The sequence below is a fragment of the Anabrus simplex genome, chromosome 2 (genome assembly GCF_040414725.1).
Source record: "Anabrus simplex isolate iqAnaSimp1 chromosome 2, ASM4041472v1, whole genome shotgun sequence".
Lineage (NCBI taxonomy): Eukaryota > Metazoa > Arthropoda > Insecta > Orthoptera > Tettigoniidae > Anabrus > Anabrus simplex.
In genome coordinates, this window is record NC_090266.1 from 445,217,263 (window position 1) to 445,238,032 (window position 20,770).

Below are 20,770 nucleotides of genomic sequence, written 5' to 3' on the forward strand. Positions count from 1 at the left end.
CTTACTGGCAGCCGACTTGAGAAGAAAGTATTACCAAACAAGAGGGAGTTCAACGCTGAACGGAGCGATTAATTACCCGACATAGTCATTTAAACACAACTAGGTCACTGCCCCCATAGCCGCTCTCTGTAAACAAACAGACATTTCTTTCGTGCGAAAATCTCTCACATGTAACACACACGACAGCCCCCTTCAACAGCTTGCACAGATGCTCGCATAAGTATTCGTCCATGTACGTCATGTGACGACAACAGCCAATTGCACCAATATCATCAAGTTAATTATAAACAAGTAATAGTATATGTTCTACCTACTCTCTGAACATATGAAGTCATAATGCATAGCACTCTAAGCACTGGCATTTATAAAAAAACAGAAAAGAATTGCACTGCTTGCAGAAAAGTTACGTTGCAAAAGTATTCGTCTACAATAATAACCCGAGGGATGTACAGTCATTTGTGAAGTATCAACAGCGCGTCGAACGTTCTTTGGAAGCAACCACGGCTTGAAGGCTTTTCGGCATGAATGTGACCAGTTTTTCTGTCACTTCCGGGCCTATTTTTTGCCATTCGTCCATGAAGTATTGGTTCAGAGCTTCTTTATTTACAATACGCTGCTTGCTCAGTTAACATTTTAATTCTGCCCGTAAATGGTCTATGTGGTTTATGTCTGGGGACTGGAGCGGTGTCTGCAGCACATGAAGTGTATCGAAGAGTAGCTATTCCCTAACAACACGTGCAGTGTGCCTTTGGTCATTTCCTTGCTGGAATAAGTACCCACTATCAAGACCTAATTTTGCTGGGTTGGGTGTAATGTGTTGCTTTAAAATATTCAAATACAGCATCTTATCGATCCTTTCAGATATTATATGGCAGTTACCTACCCCAGCCACCGATATACACCACTATACTATAATGGAACCTTCCCCATATTTTGCGGTTGGTTGCAGACTTTGATTTTGGAGCTCGGCGTTCTTCTTTCTCCATACTTGTCGCTCTCCAGAGCAATCAAATAAACAGAATTTGCTCTCCTCAGTAAACAATACGCGTTTCCAAAACACGGTGGCTTCTTAGCGTACTCTTTGGCGAGAGCCAGACTCTTCTTTCGGTTCACTTCACTCACCGAGGGGCTTCTTCCGTATTGACGGCTTTGCAAACCAGCTCTGTGTAACACACGTCGTACGGTGTTGGTTCTGAGGTTCTTCCCAGTGTAGACTTGTACATTTGTTCGAAGCACACGTCCAGACACATGGGGATTTTGCTGGACAGTGCGTATAATGCTTCGCTCTTCTCGTGCTGTCAGCTTCCTTGGCCGCCCTGTTCTTGTTCTGTTCAGTACAGTTGCACTGGTCTTATAACGCTGAATGATACTTGCCACTGTAGTTCGCAGTATTCCTGGCCTAGCTGGAGTACATGTTGGGACCGCCCGTATGTTAGTAGAAGTAGTTGGTGATACACAACAGATCCCGTGAATAATTATAAATACGATGATTGTTCATAAGACAGTACTGTCCTCTTCTTCTATTCCTACCGCTTTTCCCCACAGCTGTTGGGTCAGGGGTGCGAACTGCGTCGCACGTGTGGATTTGGTCCTGTTTTACGGCCGGATGCCCTTCCTTACGCCAACCCTATATGGAGGGATGTAATCACTATTGCGTGTTTCTGTGGTGGTTGGTAGTGTAGTAAGTTGTGTGAATATGATGAGGAAAGAGAGTAATATTATAATTATTATGCTACTAATTAAGTGGGGCTGTAGGCACCTTGGTGTATGAGCCCTTTCTCCGTTTACCATTCCTAAATTGTAATGAACAATTTATGGAAAGTAAATAAATAAATAAATAAATAAATAAATAAATAAATAAATAAATAAATAAATAAATAAATAAACAAATAATAAATAAATAAATAAATAAATAAATAAATAAATAAATAAATAAATAAATAAATAAATAAATAAATAAATAAGAATAAGAATATTTGAAGCGGTCTCTCGCCGAGGAAGTAGCTGTGTGGTTTGGATCAGGTAGCTGTCACCTTGCATTGGGGAGATAGTGGGTTCGAAACCCACTGTCGGCTGCACTGAAATGGTTTTCTGTGGTTTCTCATTTTCACCACAGCCAAACGCCACGGTCGCTTTTTTCCACTCTTAGCCCATTCCTCGCCGTAATACTTACCTGTGTCCGTGTCGTTGCGACGTAATACAACGTGTAAAACAATCAAGTGGTCTCACTTACTCGAGATTAAGTGAGTCATTTGAATATTGGAGGAGCTGTAGGTTATACATGGAATTGAGACAAAAATGTGTAATATCCATGATATGTCCACCATCGGAGAATTAACTATTTTTAACAATTAATAGTAAGCATATACCTTGCAAGCCTTGATTAACAGTGAAAGTAAAACGTGTACTTCATTGATAAAATTACTGACGTGAACTCCCAATATTTAAATGCGTCCGATTGTTCTTCGAGTTCGCTTTATATTCTTTTTACCTCTAGAATATTCCACCACTAGATCAGTCTAAGTAACATTCAATTTGTATAGAAACTTCTGAAACCGAGATCTATGGGTTTTGACATGTTATGGCTCTATGGTAGTCAGCTGAAAGAAAAACATCCCTTGCAATACATGTTGTTGAATTATTCTTATTGAATATTAGGAAAGTACCTCATCCTTCGCTGAGTGCCCTCGGCCTGAACTTGCTCCCACTCGGCATAGCAAGCAGTGGAGCGCATGATCTAATAGGTGAAATCTTCCACCACATATTGAACGCCAACTTGTACTTGAACTCCCTATCTGCATCCTCCCAAATTGACAAGAAGACTTGCAAGGAACTCCAGACATGCTCAAATATTCCGGTGAAATGTTTAAAATGAAATTTCGTTCATTCTGCTTCTAACTTTGGATATCACAGTTCATGAGCGGAAGGAAAGCCTCTGTGGCTCAGGCGGCAGCGCACCGGCGCCTCACGGCTGGATACCGTGGTTCAAAACCCGGTCACACCATGTGAGATTTGTGCTGGACAAAGCGCAGTCAGGACATTTTTTCTCCGGGTACTCTGGTTTTCCCTGTAATATTTCATTCCAGCAACAATCTCCATTAACGTTTCATTTCATCTATTAGTCATTTATCATTGCCCTAGAGGAGTGCGACAGGCTTCGGCAGCCGACACATTTCCTATCCTCGCCGCTAGATGGGGCTTCATTAATTCCAATCCTGACCCGGTCGACTGACTGGAAACAGGCTGTGGATTTGCATTAGGGGAATGAAATAGAAGGTGGCTTATACTGGTAGAGATGGTCAATACTATAATTATTTATTTGAGAAACATAAAATTATGTAGCGTGTTTTTACAGATTTGTGCCAAAGATATGGGATATTAAAACAGTAGCAATAGGTAGACTTCTCGGCTGAATGCTTCAGCTTGGAAAGCCGTCGGTTCAAATGTTACCGAATTCGACTTTCGGCCGTACCGGAGAGTTTAGTCACTTCTGGTTGCATCTTCTTGCTCTGGGGTGGGTGGGGGGAAGGAGGGGTAAGAGTTTGTGTATTAATACACATGATCATGTACATGCCTTACTCTACCGATTACCATAGAACTAAGCGAGAGTGAATCAGGTTTGCGTCAGGAAGGGTACCCGACTGTAAAACTGAGCTCACTCCCGCATAATGTCGATATACTACACAGATCACTCATACAAAGCACGCGGGATTGTTTAATGCAATATCTCATGCCACATACACATATCCGGAGAAACAATTTAAATTACAGTATCTACTTCATGATTTGTTAATGTGGGCCGATGACCTAGCTGTTAGGCCCCTTTGAACAACAAACAAAACATCACTTATTAATGTTCTAGCATGAACAACGGTAGTTCTCAAATTTTCAGACCACACATATCAAACCCATCCCCCTCTTTATTATTGCACTGTTGTAAGCCTCCGTAGAATAATGGTTAGTATAATTAGCTGCCGTCCTCAGGGGCCCGGGTTCGGTTCCCGGTACTGCCAGAAATACTGATGGTATATGTTTGAAATAGTACAAGCAGCTCACCTCTATTGGGGGTGTGCCTGAAAGAACACTTCGGGATGAGGACACGAGTTTACTTTAATTGGACTGTTGTTGCTAGAAATAACGAATGAAAAGTAGTTATAAAGTCCAAACATCCTTTCTTCTGACGAAATGGTTTATATCTGGACTTCATTAGAAATGTGAACTATGAAGCGTCCACCATAAACTAGGTACCACCATAAACTAGGTACCACCATAAACTAGATAGCGGTCAGATCGAAGGAGATGTTGGAGGCGTGTTAATTCGAAATTTATATGATTTTATATGAAACTGTAGTGAGTACATTCACTTCTATTAACTCCAACTTGATGTCTGCATGAGGGCACCTTGAAGAATTTCGTAATGATGTCTTGAACGAAGTAGAGTCCTGTAATCTAATTTATTATCTGATCTAAGAAAACGTCAGGTTACACGCATCTTCTGCAGCGAGAAGGACCAGTTCTATTCTTTTCTGAATTACGTGGAAGTATTAAAATCCGGTTTTAGTTCATAAAAACTTTTCGTCCAGCTCCTTGTCTGGAAATTCAGTCAAGTAGTACGCTGTTTTTCTACAGAGGGCCCAAAGTTAGTTTCCCGACACCATCGAGGATTTTAACTGCGTATAGTTAATTTCTCCAGTTCGTGGTCTGGATGATCGTGTTCAAACTAATGCACGGTTTCGTTTACATACCACACTTTACCGTCCAGCACAGAAATACGCAACAGTGAATACATCCCTCCTCATTAGGTTTGTAGTCATGAAGGACATCCATCCCTAGGCCCTAAGACTGGACCAAATCCATTGAAAGTGCTAACTACGTGGAAATGGAAAATGGCTAGAAAGAAGAAGTTCATTGAAACTTTTCATTTTCTGGTATTGTTACCAATTATTGTTACTGGGCTCTGCCGTTGGTTTTTGCAGTTTCCCTATAACTGCATAGCCTATGGTGGTGTTATCTGGGGATCCAACCTGCCTCTGGGCTGATGAACTAACAGAGAGTCGAGTGGAGAAACAATAACCACCCCGTCAGGTCAATCTGCTGTGTTATTAAAACCCATGGCTGCAGGATCGTTAACGACCAATGGGTGCATATCCCTCATTCTTGTTTCGTACACTGTCTGCATTAATACAAAAATGCTTCACAGTATTACCTTACGCATTGTTGTTTGTACCTCGAAACCTTGGTGCCTTTCACGAGAACAATGTGCGAGCTGTTTCCTTATTTATAAATGCTTGCTCTCATTCGTGTTCCACGGAAGATGCAGTACTCAGGATAAATGTAAGTTCCGTTCACAAACGGAATGATATACATAGTTCAATGATTGGTTTGGGTATAAGTATATTCCTATTAGGTATCGATATAGAAAATATTCTTTGTCGAGTCATAAACATTGGTTTATTGACTGTAAAACTTGTCCGGGTCATTAACGACCCGGTGGACAAATATCGTAGCACTTAGTTTCTTTTCAAAGTTTTCAGTTTTCAATTATTTGCATGTAAAATGAAGCTTAAAATCATATTATCTTCAGAAAAATAGCTGTAAATGCATATATAATTACATGCTTACATGTCATTTCTCTATGGGTTTATGGTTTTATGTTGTGTTGTTTTATCAGGGCTTCGTGAAGTCTGACTACTTTTGAAGTACTCGAGCAACTTGATACTCTGGTTAAGTGTCCTCGAATGAATGAAAAGGACATGAACAATTGGAGCAAGGTTCTTATGACTGCTGTATAGACGAAGCAAACACGATTTGTGCTGTACGCTGGTATGACAATGGTTTTGTTACCCTCCTCACAAGTGAATTTGGCGTGCATCCCTTAGGAACTGTGAAACGCTATTCTGCTGTCACTAAAAGTAATACAGATGTAGGTCAGTCAAATGTAGCTAAAAGTATAGCACCTACCTGGGGGTGTTGATCAGATGGACGGCAATGTTTTCACTTACCCGATCGCAATGAGAGGAAAGAAGTGGTATGTCCCCATAATCTTCTGGATGTTTGACGTAGCACAGAACAATGCCTTTCAACTGGCAAAGTCAATGGGATACTCATTAGACATGTTGCAGTTCCGCAAAGAATTTGCAAGGTCACTTATAATTAAATGTGGCTCACCAAGATCGCTTCCAGGACCAAATTGCCCCCTAGCTACTGCTGGGATAATAACTACGTCAGCACGAAAGGAAAAGGCAGAACATCTCATTGTCATGCAGCAACGACGCTCCATGATAAGGGCTTTTTGTAATTCCAAATGCCTTAAAAGGATTCAGACTGAATTCTTTAACTTCTTGGATACAGAATCAAACAAATGTAAAGATACATTTTCACAGGAAGAGAACATCTCCTAACCCAACTTGTTATTTTGTATGGTATGTGGTACGTAGCCGCCTCTGTGGTGTAGTGGTTAGCGTGATTAGCTGCCACCCCCGGAGGCCCGGGTTCGATTCCCGGCTCTCCAACGAAATTTGAAAAGTGGTACGAGGGCTGGAACGGGGTCCACTCAGCCTCTGGAGGTCAACTGAGTAGAGGTGGGTTCGATTCCCACCTAAGCCATCCTGGAAGTGGTTTTCCGTGGTTTCCCACTTCTCCTACAGGCGAATGCCGGGATGGTACCTAACTTAAGGCCACGGCCGCTTCCTTCCCTCTTCTTTGCCTGTCCCTTCCAGTCTTCCCATCCCTCCACAAGGCCCCTGTTCAGCATAGCAGGTGAGGCCGCCTGGGCGAGGTACTGGTCATACTCCCCAGTTGTATCCCCCGACCAACAGTCTGAAGCTCCAGGACACTGCCCTTGAGGCGGTGGAGGTGGGATCCCTCGCTAAGTCCGAGGGAAAAACCGAACCTGGAGGGTAAACAGATGATGATGATGATGATGATGTGGTACGTAATAATGGAGCATTTGGAGCAGGATTTGGCTCAATCACATTTTGTAATCATATATTACTAAAAAGTGTCAAATGAGCAATTATTCTATGTATGAACTACAAAATAGCCGAAGAAATAGAAAAAGTCAACTTCATTTCTAGGGACACATTATCTGCCCGCCGGGTCGTTAACGACCCATATTAACATATTAATAAAACAACTGATACAAATAATTACAGTATTCAATGCATGTAGTATGAGTTCTGTACCTCTAACGACTACTTTAGTTGAATATCATAAACAAAATTATATAAAAAGTTACGGGCATATATGGATTAATATCAAGCATTAAAACATCATTGTTTGGCCGTTCGTACGAGACTTGCACGACGATTTTCACAGAAACTCAATGCCTTCGCTGTCAAAATGTTATAAATGTTGTTCATATTGGGTGACGGATACGCTTTATGCATTTCAGTTAATTTTACCAACTGAGTTTTAAACTTCTATTTCAGGTTATATTTTGTATAAAGAGGGGGTTAAATATTCCTGTTGACCGAGCAAGTGGCTGTGCGATTTGGGTCACGTAGCTATCAGCTTGCATTCGGGGGATAATGAGTTCGAACCCTACTGTCGGCTAACCTGAAAATATATCTCCTTTTTTCCCATTTTCACACAAAGCAAATCCTGAGGCTGTACCTTAATTGAGGCCAAGGTCGCTTCCTTCCTACTCCTAGCATTTTCCTATTACATCGTTGCCATGAGATCCCCCTGAGCCGGCGCGACGTAGAGCATATTGTATAATATATACAGTATATTACTGCTGTTGTTATTTTTTTAGTAACCAGTTTACGTGCCATCTACAACACGTTTACAGACGTGCATGTGGTATGATCTACCATCCGATAAGGATTCGTGAATTATTGGGTTCAACCTGAGATCTATGAACATCAGTAGCGATGGCCTCCTTTTTATGTTTGAATGTATATTTATTTGAAAATTTATTTTTCTGGAGCCCAACATTTTATATTATATTCAGTCTCAATAAAGAAAGAAGGGAAGCGTACGCACATTCAAGGACTTTTTTCTGAAAGTAGGCCAAATACTTATTAATGTAATATGATTAAATATAAATCTGGATTATGGTATATTTGCCTGCTCTTCTGTCGGTCTACCTTTCATTTAAAAACTACTAGACCAATCGAGCTCAGTTTTGGCAAGCTTATGTAGCTCGTACCTCTGCTTTGCAAGCTAGCGACTTACTATCGCGCTCTCTCTAGGGGGGAGGGGTGGGGGGTGCCATGCAGTGAAATAAAATGTGGAGCAACTCAATGGAAAATGTACACCGTGGAGCCCTAAACTTAAATACGTTGACTAAATAGCCCCTCAAATACACAGTATAATTAGAATCGAGTTACCTACGTATATATAAAACTAGAATAAAACTGAATTAAACAAAATTCCGTAGCTTAAGTTTACATTTATAGTTGGATGATACTACAGTAGTCCGCCTCTGTGGTGTAGTGGTTAGTGTGATTAGCTGCCACCCCCGGAGGCCCGGGTTCGATTCCCGGCTCTGCCACAAAATTTGAAAAGTGGTACGAGGGCTGGAACGGGGTCCACTCAGCCTCGGGAGGTCAAGTGAGTAGAGGTGGGTTCGATTCCCACCTCAGCCATCCTGGAAGTGGTTTTCCGTGGTTTCCCACTTCTCCTCCAGGCGAATGCCGGGATGGTACCTAACTTAAGGCCACGGCCGCTTCCTTCCCTCTTCCTTGCCTATCCCTTCCAATCCTCCCATTCCTCCACAAGGCCCCTGTTCAGCATAGCAGGTGAGGCCGCCTGGGCGAGGTACTGGTCATACTCCCCAGTTGTATCCCCCGACCAAGAGCCTGAAGCTCCAGGACACTGCCCTTGAGGCGGTAGAGGTGGGATCCCTCGCTAAGTCCGAGGGAAAAACCGAACCTGGAGGGTAAACAGATGATGATGATGATGATGATGATGATGATACTACAGTATATTCCACGCGGTAGTTCGTTGTATATCTGCGACAGATCATTCTTTAGACTCTTTGTTCCGTAAGTTGTTGTTCCTATCCGCCTTTGTGGTGTAGTGGTTAGTGAGATTAACTGACACCGTCGGAGGCCCGCGTTCGATTTCCAGTTCTGACGCGAAATCCGAAAACTGGTACGAGGACTGGAACGAGAACCACTCAGTCTCGGGATGTCAGCTGAATAGAGGGGGTTCGATTCCCACCTCAAACATCCTTGAAGTGGTTTTCCGTGGTATCCCACTACTTCTCCAGGAAAATGTCGGGATGGTACCAATCTTAAGGCCACAGCCACATCCTTCCCTCTTAGTTTCCTATCCCTTGCAATATTCCCACCCCCTATAATGCCTCAGTTCAGCATAGAAAGTGAGACAGCATGAGTGAGATACTGGCCCTCCTTTCTAGTTGTATACCCGACCAAATACCTCACGCTCCAAGACACTCTCCTTGAGGAGGTAGAGGTGGGATCTTTGCTGATTCCGGGGGTAAAACTGACCATGGAACGTAAACGGATAAAATAAATAATAAATAAGATATTGTTCCTGACTTACAGGTATCAATATTCAGATTTTAGCGTGTGTCGTGCTGATGTAATGATGTATATTTTTATTACATTGTATGAAAGGCTTGTTGTGTATTTGATTGTTAAGATTGTTTGAAATTTTAACAGCAGCATTGAATATAATTTCTGATTCCAAAGTTGAAGTCCTGCGCTGCTCCTAAAAACTTTGTAGGTGTTAAATATGATGCCTAAAACATATTCTTAATAGCTCTATTCTGTAGAACTTCCAGTGGTTTCAGATCTGTTTTTACACCCGTTACACAAATAGAACATCATATACGCTATGCGAGAACGTATGAAAGAATAATACAAGGATCTCTCTCCACAAATTAATAAGACTCGTTTAAATCGCCTGAACACCCCAATAAGCTACAGTAAGGTGGAGTTATTTATTATCAACAGGTTATTTGCCCAATTACAGATGATCGAATGAAACTTAATATGCAACAAATGCACCTTAAATAAATAACACTAATTTCCTAAAATAATAACCAAATTCTAACTAAACCTAGAGACCTTTATATATGCCTATTTACAATACCTTAAATAAATAAATAAATAAAAATAAATAAATAAATAAATAAATAAATAAATAAATAAATAAATAAATAAATAAATAAAAATAAATTCGTAAATAAATAAATAAATAAAAATCAAACAAAAATAAATAAAATAAATAAATAAATACAAATGAATCTCAATAAATAATTGGCATGAATAAACTACATCTAGAGACATTAACATATAGATATTTACATATTTTACAGAGGTCGTTAGGGCACGTCTGATTTTAGACGGGGGTGAGTGAAAAAAGGTTCACTGATTCACTCACCTCATTCAGTGACGTCAGTGCCCTCAGCAGCCATGAGTCTGCCCGAACCACACTTCTCGCTTTAGGCAGATGCAAAATATACCGTTGCCTAGTATTGTGTCGAGGAACCTATAATGGAATCAACTCCAATAATGTTGAGAAATCGACTCTATTCGTCAGACACTTATAAAGAAAGAGGGCACTGGCACTTCTGTGGCGCGAATATAATGTCTTCATACTCATAGTTGCCTTGAGGAACAGTACTTAACCTGATTGTGAAACCTTGTAATGGATAAGCCCACAATTGGGCAACCTATATATTAACAAGACGAAGTTGGAGTCAAGCAATTGGTTACTAGTGTAGTTGAAAATGTAAATATCAACTGACTGCTTGATGGAGGCTAGCCTCTATGTACACTGACTGACAGAGCAAATGCAACACCAAGAAGGAGTGGTTCGAAAGGGATGAAAGTTGGGGAAAAAACAGAAACGGCACGGACGAATAATTTATGTTTATTTCAAACCGATATGCAGGTTACACAATGCGCACGGCATCGACTCAGTAGGATGTAGGACCACCGCGAGCGGCGATGCACGCAGAAACACGTCGAGGTACAGAGTCAATAAGAGTGCGGATGGTGTCCTGAGGGATGGTTCTCCATTCTCTGTCAACCATTTGCCACAGTTGGTCGTCCGTACGAGGCTGGGGCAGAGTTTGCAAACGGCGTCCAATGAGATCCCACACGTGTTCGATTGGTGAGAGATCCGGAGAGTACGCTGGCCACGGAAGCATCTGTACACCTCGTAGAGCCTGTTTGGAGATGCGAGCAGTGTGTGGGCGGGCATTATCCTGCTGAAACAGAGCATTGGGCAGCCCCAGAAGGTACGGGAGTGCCACCGGCCGCAGCACATGCTGCACGTAGCGGTGGACATTTAACGTGCCTTGAATACGCACTAGAGGTGACGTGGAATCATACGCAATAGCGCCCCAAACCATGATGCCGCGTTGTCTAGCGGTAGGGCGCTCCACATTTACTGCCGGATTTGACCTTTCTCCACGCCGACGCCACACTCGTCTGCGGTGACTATCACTGACAGAACAGAAGCGTGACTCATCGGAGAACACGACGTTCCGCCATTCCCTCATCCAAGTCGCTCTAGCCCGGCACCATGCCAGGCGTGCACGTCTATGCTGTGGAGTCAATGGTAGTCTTCTGAGCGGACGCCGGGAGTGCAGGCCTCCTTCAACCAATCGACGGGAAATTGTTCTGGTCGATATTGGAACAGCCAGGGTGTCTTGCACATGCTGAAGAATGGCGGTTGACGTGGCGTGCGGGGCTGCCACCGCTTGGCGGCGGATGCGCCGATCCTCGCGTGCTGACGTCACTCGGGCTGTGCCTGGACCCCTCGCACGAGCCACATGTCCCTGCGCCAACCATCTTCGCCACAGGCGCTGCACCGTGGACACATCCCTATGGGTATCGGCTGCGATTTGACGAAGCGACCAGCCTGCCCTTCTCAGCCCGATCACCATACCCCTCGTAAAGTCGTCTGTCTGGCATTCTTAGCTATACACGTGTCCTGTGGCACACGACAACACGTTCTACAATGACTGTCGGCTGGGAAATCACGGTACGAAGTGGGCCATTCGCCAACGCCGTGTCCCATTTATCGTTCGCTACGTGCGCAGCACAGCGGCGCATTTCACATCATGAGCACACCTCAGTGACGTCAGTCTACCCTGCAATTGGCATAAAGTTCTGACCACTCCTTCTTGGTGTTGCATTTGCTCTGTCAGTCAGTGTATATTGGAGCTCAGACTCAATAATACTGTACCTGTCAGGAGCAACAATTATGCTCTTTCATATTGTACCAGGAATGCTGGTACGGAACAGAGTTCCTGATGTTTAAAGTTGAACTCCGTGCGATAATACCCGGCCGGCTACAGCGCGTCAGCTGTGATCAACGTGGAGCGTGTGATGTCAGGTCCTGCAGATCTCGGTCAAGGCTAAGTTGCGTCAGCCGGGAGAACATTCCAAATGTGGTATCATTAATAACTTTTGTATGGATCATCGCAGGTTTAAATGAACAATGTCATCGTATTGACCAAAGTTTTGCTATCATCATTCCCTAGTTTGAAGGGAATCCATAGAAGGTCAAGCGTGATATTAAATGAAATAGAATGGCCTCAATTCTCCAGAATCGGGTGAAAAAGGGAGGCATATTTCCATGACAAGTTAGTCAACTATGTGCCACAGTCGCGACTGGACGGTCGGCTGATGGTTATACACCGCCGTGATGAGTTACGAGTGTGATTCTCGCCGAGTGTTGGAAAGTCTGCATGATAAAACTTTAACTTTACGACGCTTCGTATCGGACTTAGAAATTTAAACACTGTTCGCGTATGATAGAGAAGTTCCGTTGTGAATTAAGACATGTTAATTTTACGTGTATTCCAAGTGATTAACTATTTAGTGACCAACTCAAGTATAATGAGAACTTGTATTATTTCTCTCACGAGTGCAACGTTTTCCTAAGTGACTGAATATAACTCAGTGTACAAATACAAAGGTGATAGGAATTTTTCTGACAGTAAATTACAAACTGTTCGTCTATTTCTTTTCCAAGTGATTGTCATATTAAACCGAGTAAACCATTACAATCGAACTTAGATTTTCTCAAATGAATGACATTCTATGTAGGACTCTGTCACGATTTTGTGATTCCTTAAACTTGCTTTTTACGTGCGAAGGACATTTCTCGTATTCTTAAGATAGAACTTGTATGTGTAAATACATCGAACTCAGGACTGTTCTCGAATATACTGCGTTTGCATTACAACATTATTTCTTATAATGAAGTGAAGTGAACGGGACTAATTTCACTAGATAAAAATCTTTATTTATTACAGTGGTTAATTCCAATCAAAGCCTGTATTTGCATTAATCAAGTGAAGTGAACGGGACTAAATCCACAGGATAAAAACCTTTATTTACAATTTGTTAGAGTGATGACTTCCAATTAAAGACTGTGAACAGAAAAGCAATCTCGAGTGGAGTACTTTACGTTTTTCACGTTATTCTTCAGCCGGATGTTATTTGACTGTGATAAAGTGACATACTTATCGTTCCATCCTAAGTGGCTGTTACATCACAAGATCAAATCCATTTTACATAACGAGTTCAGTTCAAGTTCACATTTATGTCAGTCTAATACATTCGACTGTGTAACGTCATCTTCAGTAACATTCAATCTTAATTTTTCAAGGGCCAGTATCCAGTATTCGGGAGGTAGTGGGTTCGAATCCCACTGTCGGCAGCCCTGAAGATGGTTTTCCGTGGTTTCCCATTTTCACACCAGGCGAATGCTGGGGATGTACCTTTATTTAGGCCACGGCCGATTCCTTCCCACTCCTAAACCTTTCCTCTTCCATCGTCGCCATAAGACCTGTCTGTGTCGGAGCGACGTAAAACAACTTGTAAAAAAAAATTTTTCAAGTGCGATTAGATCTCAGTGGCTGGTGATTTATTTTGAAACCATTACTACTGATAACTCTGTCTGTGCAGAAGTCATTTGCCGAAACGAGTACATTTCGGGCACAAGTGCATTGCCGTGTTCTATTTCTCTAATCTACGAGCATTTCTAGATCTTCTAGAATTTCGAGAACTTCGAGAAATTCTTGATTTTCGAGATCTTCCAGACCATCATCGGAAGACGATGCAAGGGTGAAGGAGCAATAGCAGGGCAGCAGTGTATATTAACAGCCCAGAGCCAGGAGGGCGCTCATAATAGCTTCTGTACTGAGGCGATGTGGAATTTTACATCTTTTATAAACTCTTCAACAATTTTAAGAAACAATCCATTATACTTATTTCATGCCAAACTCTCCTTCCTGTAACAATTTAGATAGAAATCGGACACACCCTGTGTCAGTCTCTTGCCTAGCTAGCCGACTTGATCAATTTTCCTGTTACTGATGATGATGATTATGATTATTTAAAGGGGCCTAGCATTGAAGGTCATCGGCCCCTTTTCCTGTTACAATATGTAGGTTAACGACTGGGAGTTAACCCCAATTAATCTTGTACATAATAAAGGACTTCTAAGTCCAATGTACTGTTGGAGCTGACGAGGTCGTTATTTAATCTGATTATCCTCAGGTAAAATGTCAAATGTTTCTTGTTATAATTATTAAATTAGTCTACCCGAATTTTAAGAAAAGAAATAAATAAACGTTTTTTGTTAAAGTAATCGTTTGCTCTAAGTGAGCCCATGTCCAGGCTTTCAACCTAATTGCTTCCTATTCCTCTGTGAGCCACAAATTGCCTACCATGTAAGTTTCGGCATTGCCTTTTACTCTGAGTGATAGGAGAGAAAGCAGAACTTTGTGATCGAGCAAGTAGCCGCGTTATTTGGATCACGTAGCTATCAGCATGCATTCCGGAGATAATGAGTTCGAAACCCACTGTCGGCAGCCCTGAAAGTGTTTTTCCGTGGTTCCCTATTTTCACACCAGGCAAATGCTGGGGCTGTACATTCATTGAGACCACGGTTGCTTCCTTCCCACTCCTTGACCTTTCCTTTTCCATCGTCACCATAAAACCTAGCTGTGTCGGTGCGACTTATATCAGCAAAAATAACTTTTTTGGGGCCACTTACTTCTGAGAGTTTATTAATTTTGTCAGACAAACATCGATTATGTCCGCAGAGATCTTTTGCAGGATTACATCGTACGACATAATGTGCGGAACTGACAGAACTGTGTGAGAACCAGATGTCAGCTCTTTTTCTGATCCGTAATAGGAGCACTCATTTTACCAACACTGATCCACGGAAAACCATCTTCAGGGCTGCCGACAATGGGGTTCGAACCCACTATCTCCCGGATGCAAGCTCGCAGCTGCGCGCTCCTAACCGCACGGTCAACTCGCCCGGTACCGATATTTTGGAACACGACTATTTCAGCGCCTTAGATGAAATGTCAGCGTACTGGCCTACGCTTCAGAGGGACCTAGGCTCGATTTCCAGCCGCGCTATGCACTTTAACCTCCTTTGGTCAATTCCTCCAGTTCGAGGTCTGGATGTTTTTGTTCATTATTCATCTTCATTTGCATACAACACACCACACTACAAAACCACCACATACGCGCGCAATAGTGAATACATCCCTCCACATTGGAATGGCATCCGCAGTAGCGCGATAAGGGGGCGATGTGACAAATCTCCCCCCCCCCCCCGCCCCGCTGCCACTTTGTGAAGAAAATGTTACCATTTCATTTCATTTTTACCTCCTGAAACTAGGAATTATAGGATTTATTTTAAAGAATCAATTTGCACAAGCCCATTATTTTCTTCAATTTTTAACAAGATTATTAGCGGAAATTCTCACTAAATGTCGTTCTTGGCAGCTAACCGATTTGTATAGTGCCACAACAAGTAGTACATTTCTTGCTCCCTTCTAATTCCCAATCACCGCTACTGGGTATCCAGCCGTAAAACAGAGCGTAATCTACATTAGTGCCATCCACATGTAGTTGCAAAAAGGCCAGGAATAATATTTGGGAAGATTACTATTGAACGTTAGGTTGAATGAATTCCATAGTGCATATATATCTCAGGAAGAATATATATTATAATATACTATTCGTGGCAACGACTACACTACCTACTGAGCAAGTGGCATTGTTTTAATTAGTTGTTAATTATTATCGACACTGTGTAATGGACGTCATTATCTTATAAATAAAATTCTAGGGGGTACGTCGCCTGTAGTGTTATTTATTTCGCCATTTTTTTTGTATATTTTCCCCTTTCATACCAATTCAAGGTATTGTCAGTAGATTTTAGCTTTCGTGTCTGTTTGTTGCACCATCACGGGTAAACGGCTGAATAGATCTCGACCAAACTTCATATTTAGAGCCTTCTCACCTAAGCGCGGGTTCCGATATGCATATCGTTTAAAAATCGCATAGTAGACTGGGGGTTTGTAGAAAGACCAAAGGAGGTTTTTTCAATGTTCTTTTGCACTATTGATTTTACCTCCACCAAAACTTCATATTTAGAGTCTACTCATCCAGGCGCTGGTTTCGATATGCATATAACTTAAAAATCACTGAACAGACTGGGGGTTTATACGAATACCAGAAGAGGTCTTTTCCATTTTCTCTTACACTGGGGCCGATGACCTTATATGTTAGGCCCCTTTGAACAAAAAGCATCATCATCATCATCATCATCATCATCATCATCATCACGATCATCATCATCACCATCATCATCATCATAATCTCTTACACTATTTACCATATCTCCACCAAACTTCCTAATTAGAGTCTACTCATTCAGGGGCAGATTTCAATAGGTATATCATTTAAAAATCACTAAATAAACTGGGGGTTTACTGGAAGACCAGAAACTTTTTTTTTTAATTTTCTCGTACGCTGTTAGTTATATCTCGGCCTAGCATCATATCTATATTCTATTCATCCCGGTGTTAGTGGGACGTAAAACAAATAATATTATTATTATTCATCCAGGAGCGGGTTTTAATAGGCCTATGCATATCACTTAAAATCGCTGAATAGGCTGGCATTTTATAGGGAAGACCAGAAGAGTTTTCTCAAGTTTCTCCTAAACTATTGATTACATGTAAAATCTGTACACTCTATATGAAACGCCCCTTCTATTTAAATACTTTGTTATGCACATAATTTCGCTTTCCCTTCAAACGACGGAGAAAATTACTGATTTCTACGGGATTCATGCTCTGCAGTCAGTGACGGACACTGTCACAGTCATAGAGGTATTTTAATGATCCATAACGTGAGATAATCAGGGGAGTAGTATAATGGGAGAGTTCGGCGGCCTCCTCCTCCGCCCGCGGCGCGGGAAATTTGAATTTTGGCGGGAAATTTGAATTCTGGCAGGAAATTTGAATTTTGGCGGGAGATTTGAATTTGTAAACAAAGCCACGTGCTTTTTGACAGCTGTCATCGACAACAACGCATCGCTAACCTCACTGCTGCCATCTTGACGGGCCTAAACCTCACTAGTGCCAACTTAACCTAACTAGCATGAGGTAAACAAAGCCACGTGTTTTTTGACAGCCACGTGCTTTTTGACAGACAACAACGCATCGCTAACCTCAGTACTGCCATCTTGACAGGCCTAAACCTTAGAGGTACCAACTTAACCTCACTAGCGCGTGGTAAACAAAGCCACGTGCTTTTTGACAGCCACGTGCTTTTTTGACAGCTGTCACTTAACTTAACTAGTGCGAGGTAAACAAAGCCACGTGGTTTTCGACAGCCACGTGCTTTTTGACAGACAACAACGCATCGCTAACCTCAGTACTGCCATCTTGACAGGCCTAAACCTTAGTAGTACCAACTTAACCGAACTAGCGCGTGGTAAACAAAGCCACATGCTTTTTTGACAGCTGTCATCCGCCATCTTTAAACACTGCGCTGCCCTCTTGCGTCACCTGTCATCGGCAGTGCTGCCATCTTGGCGGGCCTAAACCTTAGTGCTACCAACTTAACCTCACTAGCTTGAGATAAACAAATCCACGTGCAGCTGTCATCCGCCATCTTTAATCACAGTGCTGCTCTCTTTAGCTACTTACCTTTGAAATGTGGAGGCGGATAATTTGAAAAATGCTTTTTGACAGCAGCAATCTTTGAGCACCGTGCTGCCCTCTTTAGCTACTTACCTTTGAAATGTGGTGGCGGTAAATTCCACGTGCTTTACAAACCCATGCGATTTTCTGACAGCTGTCACCCGCCATCTTTAATCACAGTGCTGCCCGGTGGCGGCAAATTCCACGTGCTCTTGTTTGGAAACAAATCAACATGCTTTTTTGACAGCTGTCAACCGCCATCTTTAATCACCGTGCTGCCCTCTTTAGCTACTTACCTTTGAAATGTGGTGGCGGTAAATTCCACGTGCTTTACAAACCTATATGCTTTTCTGACAGCTGTCATCCGCCATCTTTAATCCAGAGAGAACAGTGCTGCCCGGTGGCGGGAAATTCCACGTGCTCTTGTTTGGAAACAAACTCACGTGCTTTTTTCTGACAGTTGTCATCCGCCATCTTGCATCACAAACCTCAGTGCTGCACTCTTTAGCTAGATGCCTTTGAAATGTGGTGGTGGCAATTTGAAAAATTCTATGTGCTCTTGTTTAGTAAACAAAGCCACGTGCTTTTTTGACAGCTGACATCTGCCATCTTTAATCAATAGAGCACTGTGATGCTATAATGCGGGCAATTTCGTCAGCTGTCATCCGCCATCTTTAATCCACAGAGCACCGTGCTGCCCTCTTTATGACATGTAGTAGCGGGCAATTTGAAAAGTTCTGTTAGCTATCATCCGCAATCTTTGAGCACCGTGCTGCCATCTTTAGCTAGATACCTTTGAAATGTGGTGGCGGCAAATTGAAAAATTCTATGTGGTCTTGTTTAGTAAACAAAGCCACGTGCTTTTTTGACAGCTGTCATCCACCATCTTTAATCAATAGAGCACTGTGCTGCTATCATGCGGACAATTTCGTCAGCTGTCATCCGCCATCTTTAATCCACAGAGCACCGTGCTGCCCTCTTTATGACATGTAGTAGCGGGCAATTTGAAAAGTTCTGTTAGCTGTCATCCGCCATCTTTAATCAAGAGAGCACCGTGCTGCCATCTTTAGCTAGATACCTTTGAAATGTGGTGGCGGCAAATTGAAAAATTCCACGTGCTCTTGTTTAGTAAACAAACTCACGCGCTTTTTTGTCAGCTGTCATCCGCCATCTTACATCGCAAACCTCAGTGCTACACTCTTTAGGTACATACCTTTGAAATATGGTGGCGGATAATTTAAAAAGAAAAATTCTACAGCAGCCATCTCTCGGCGCTAATTGCACAAGATGGTGGCTATACATGACTCTTTAAAGGTGCTTATGCAAGATGGCCGCTATACATAGACGCCCTTGGGATGCTTACGCAGGATGGCGGTTATACATGGCTCCTTATGAGGGATGCTTGCGCAAGATTGCGGTTGTTCTTATGAGGCGGCTTAAGGATCCTTGGCTAGAGACGCCCTAAGGATGCTTGCGCAAGATGGCGCATGCAAGATGGCGGCTATACATAGCTCCTTATGAGACAGCCAGTACTCAATACAACATGTGATCAGAACATTGATTGATGTGTTCAGAACACAAAATAAGTAGAATCGAACACTGTACTCGATACAACATGTGATTAAAACATTGTCTGGTGTGTTCAGAACACTACATAAGTAGAATCGAACGCTGTACAACATGTTAGGGGATACCTTTGTTTAGATTGAAACATAACAAGACTAGAATTGAACACTGCACTCGATGTCGTTACATGTGATCAGAACAATGATTGATGTGTTCAGATCACTAAACAAGTAGAACCGAACACTGTACAACAGGTTAGGGGATACCTTTGTTCTAAGAAGATCAGATTGAAACATAACAAGACTAGAATTGAACACAGCACTCGATACAACATGTAATCAGAACATTGATTGATGTGTTCAGATCACTAAACAAGTAGAACCGAACACTGTACAACATGTTAGGGGATACCTTTGTTTAGATCGAAACTAACAAGACTAGAATCGAACACTGCACTCGATGTCGTTAACCTTAACATGTGATCCGATACGACATGTTAGGGGATACCTTTGTCTTAAGAACCGAACACTGTACAACATGTTAGGGGATACCTTTGTTCTAAGAAGATCAGATTGAAACATAACAAGACTAGAATTGAACACTGCACTCGATACAACATGTAATCAGAACATTGATTGATGTGTTCAGATCACTAAACAAGTAGAACCGAACACTGTACAACATGTTAGGGGATACCTTTGTTTAGATTGAAACTAACAAGACTAGAATCGAACACTGCACTCGATGTCGTTACATGTGATCCGATACAACATGTTAGGGGATACCTTTGTTTAGATTGAAACATAGCAAGCCTAGAATCGAACACTGTAAGAACATTGTTTGATGTGTTCAGTACAACTTCAATGATTTACCTAGTGTAAAACACACACTGTGCACATATCGCATAGCTATCTCAAAATAAAAAAAAAAACCACACTGTGCACATATCGCATAGCTAACACTTCAAATGATTTGCTTAGTACGAAAATAAAAAATAACATCTATACCGCGTAGCTAACTCGTTCATCGCACTGCTCAGACGCTTAGTAATTGCGAATACACTCATACGAAAATCAAGAAAGCACACTGCGTAGCCAACTCGCTCGGCTTACTCGCTTAATAATTGCAACACTGATACACACACGGATAAGAATGTTCCGAGATACTACATACTTACATGTTTTTTAAGGGGGGTGAAAGATCATAAATTATATGTACACATGTTGTCTCCTCCAAGTTGTAAGATGAAAT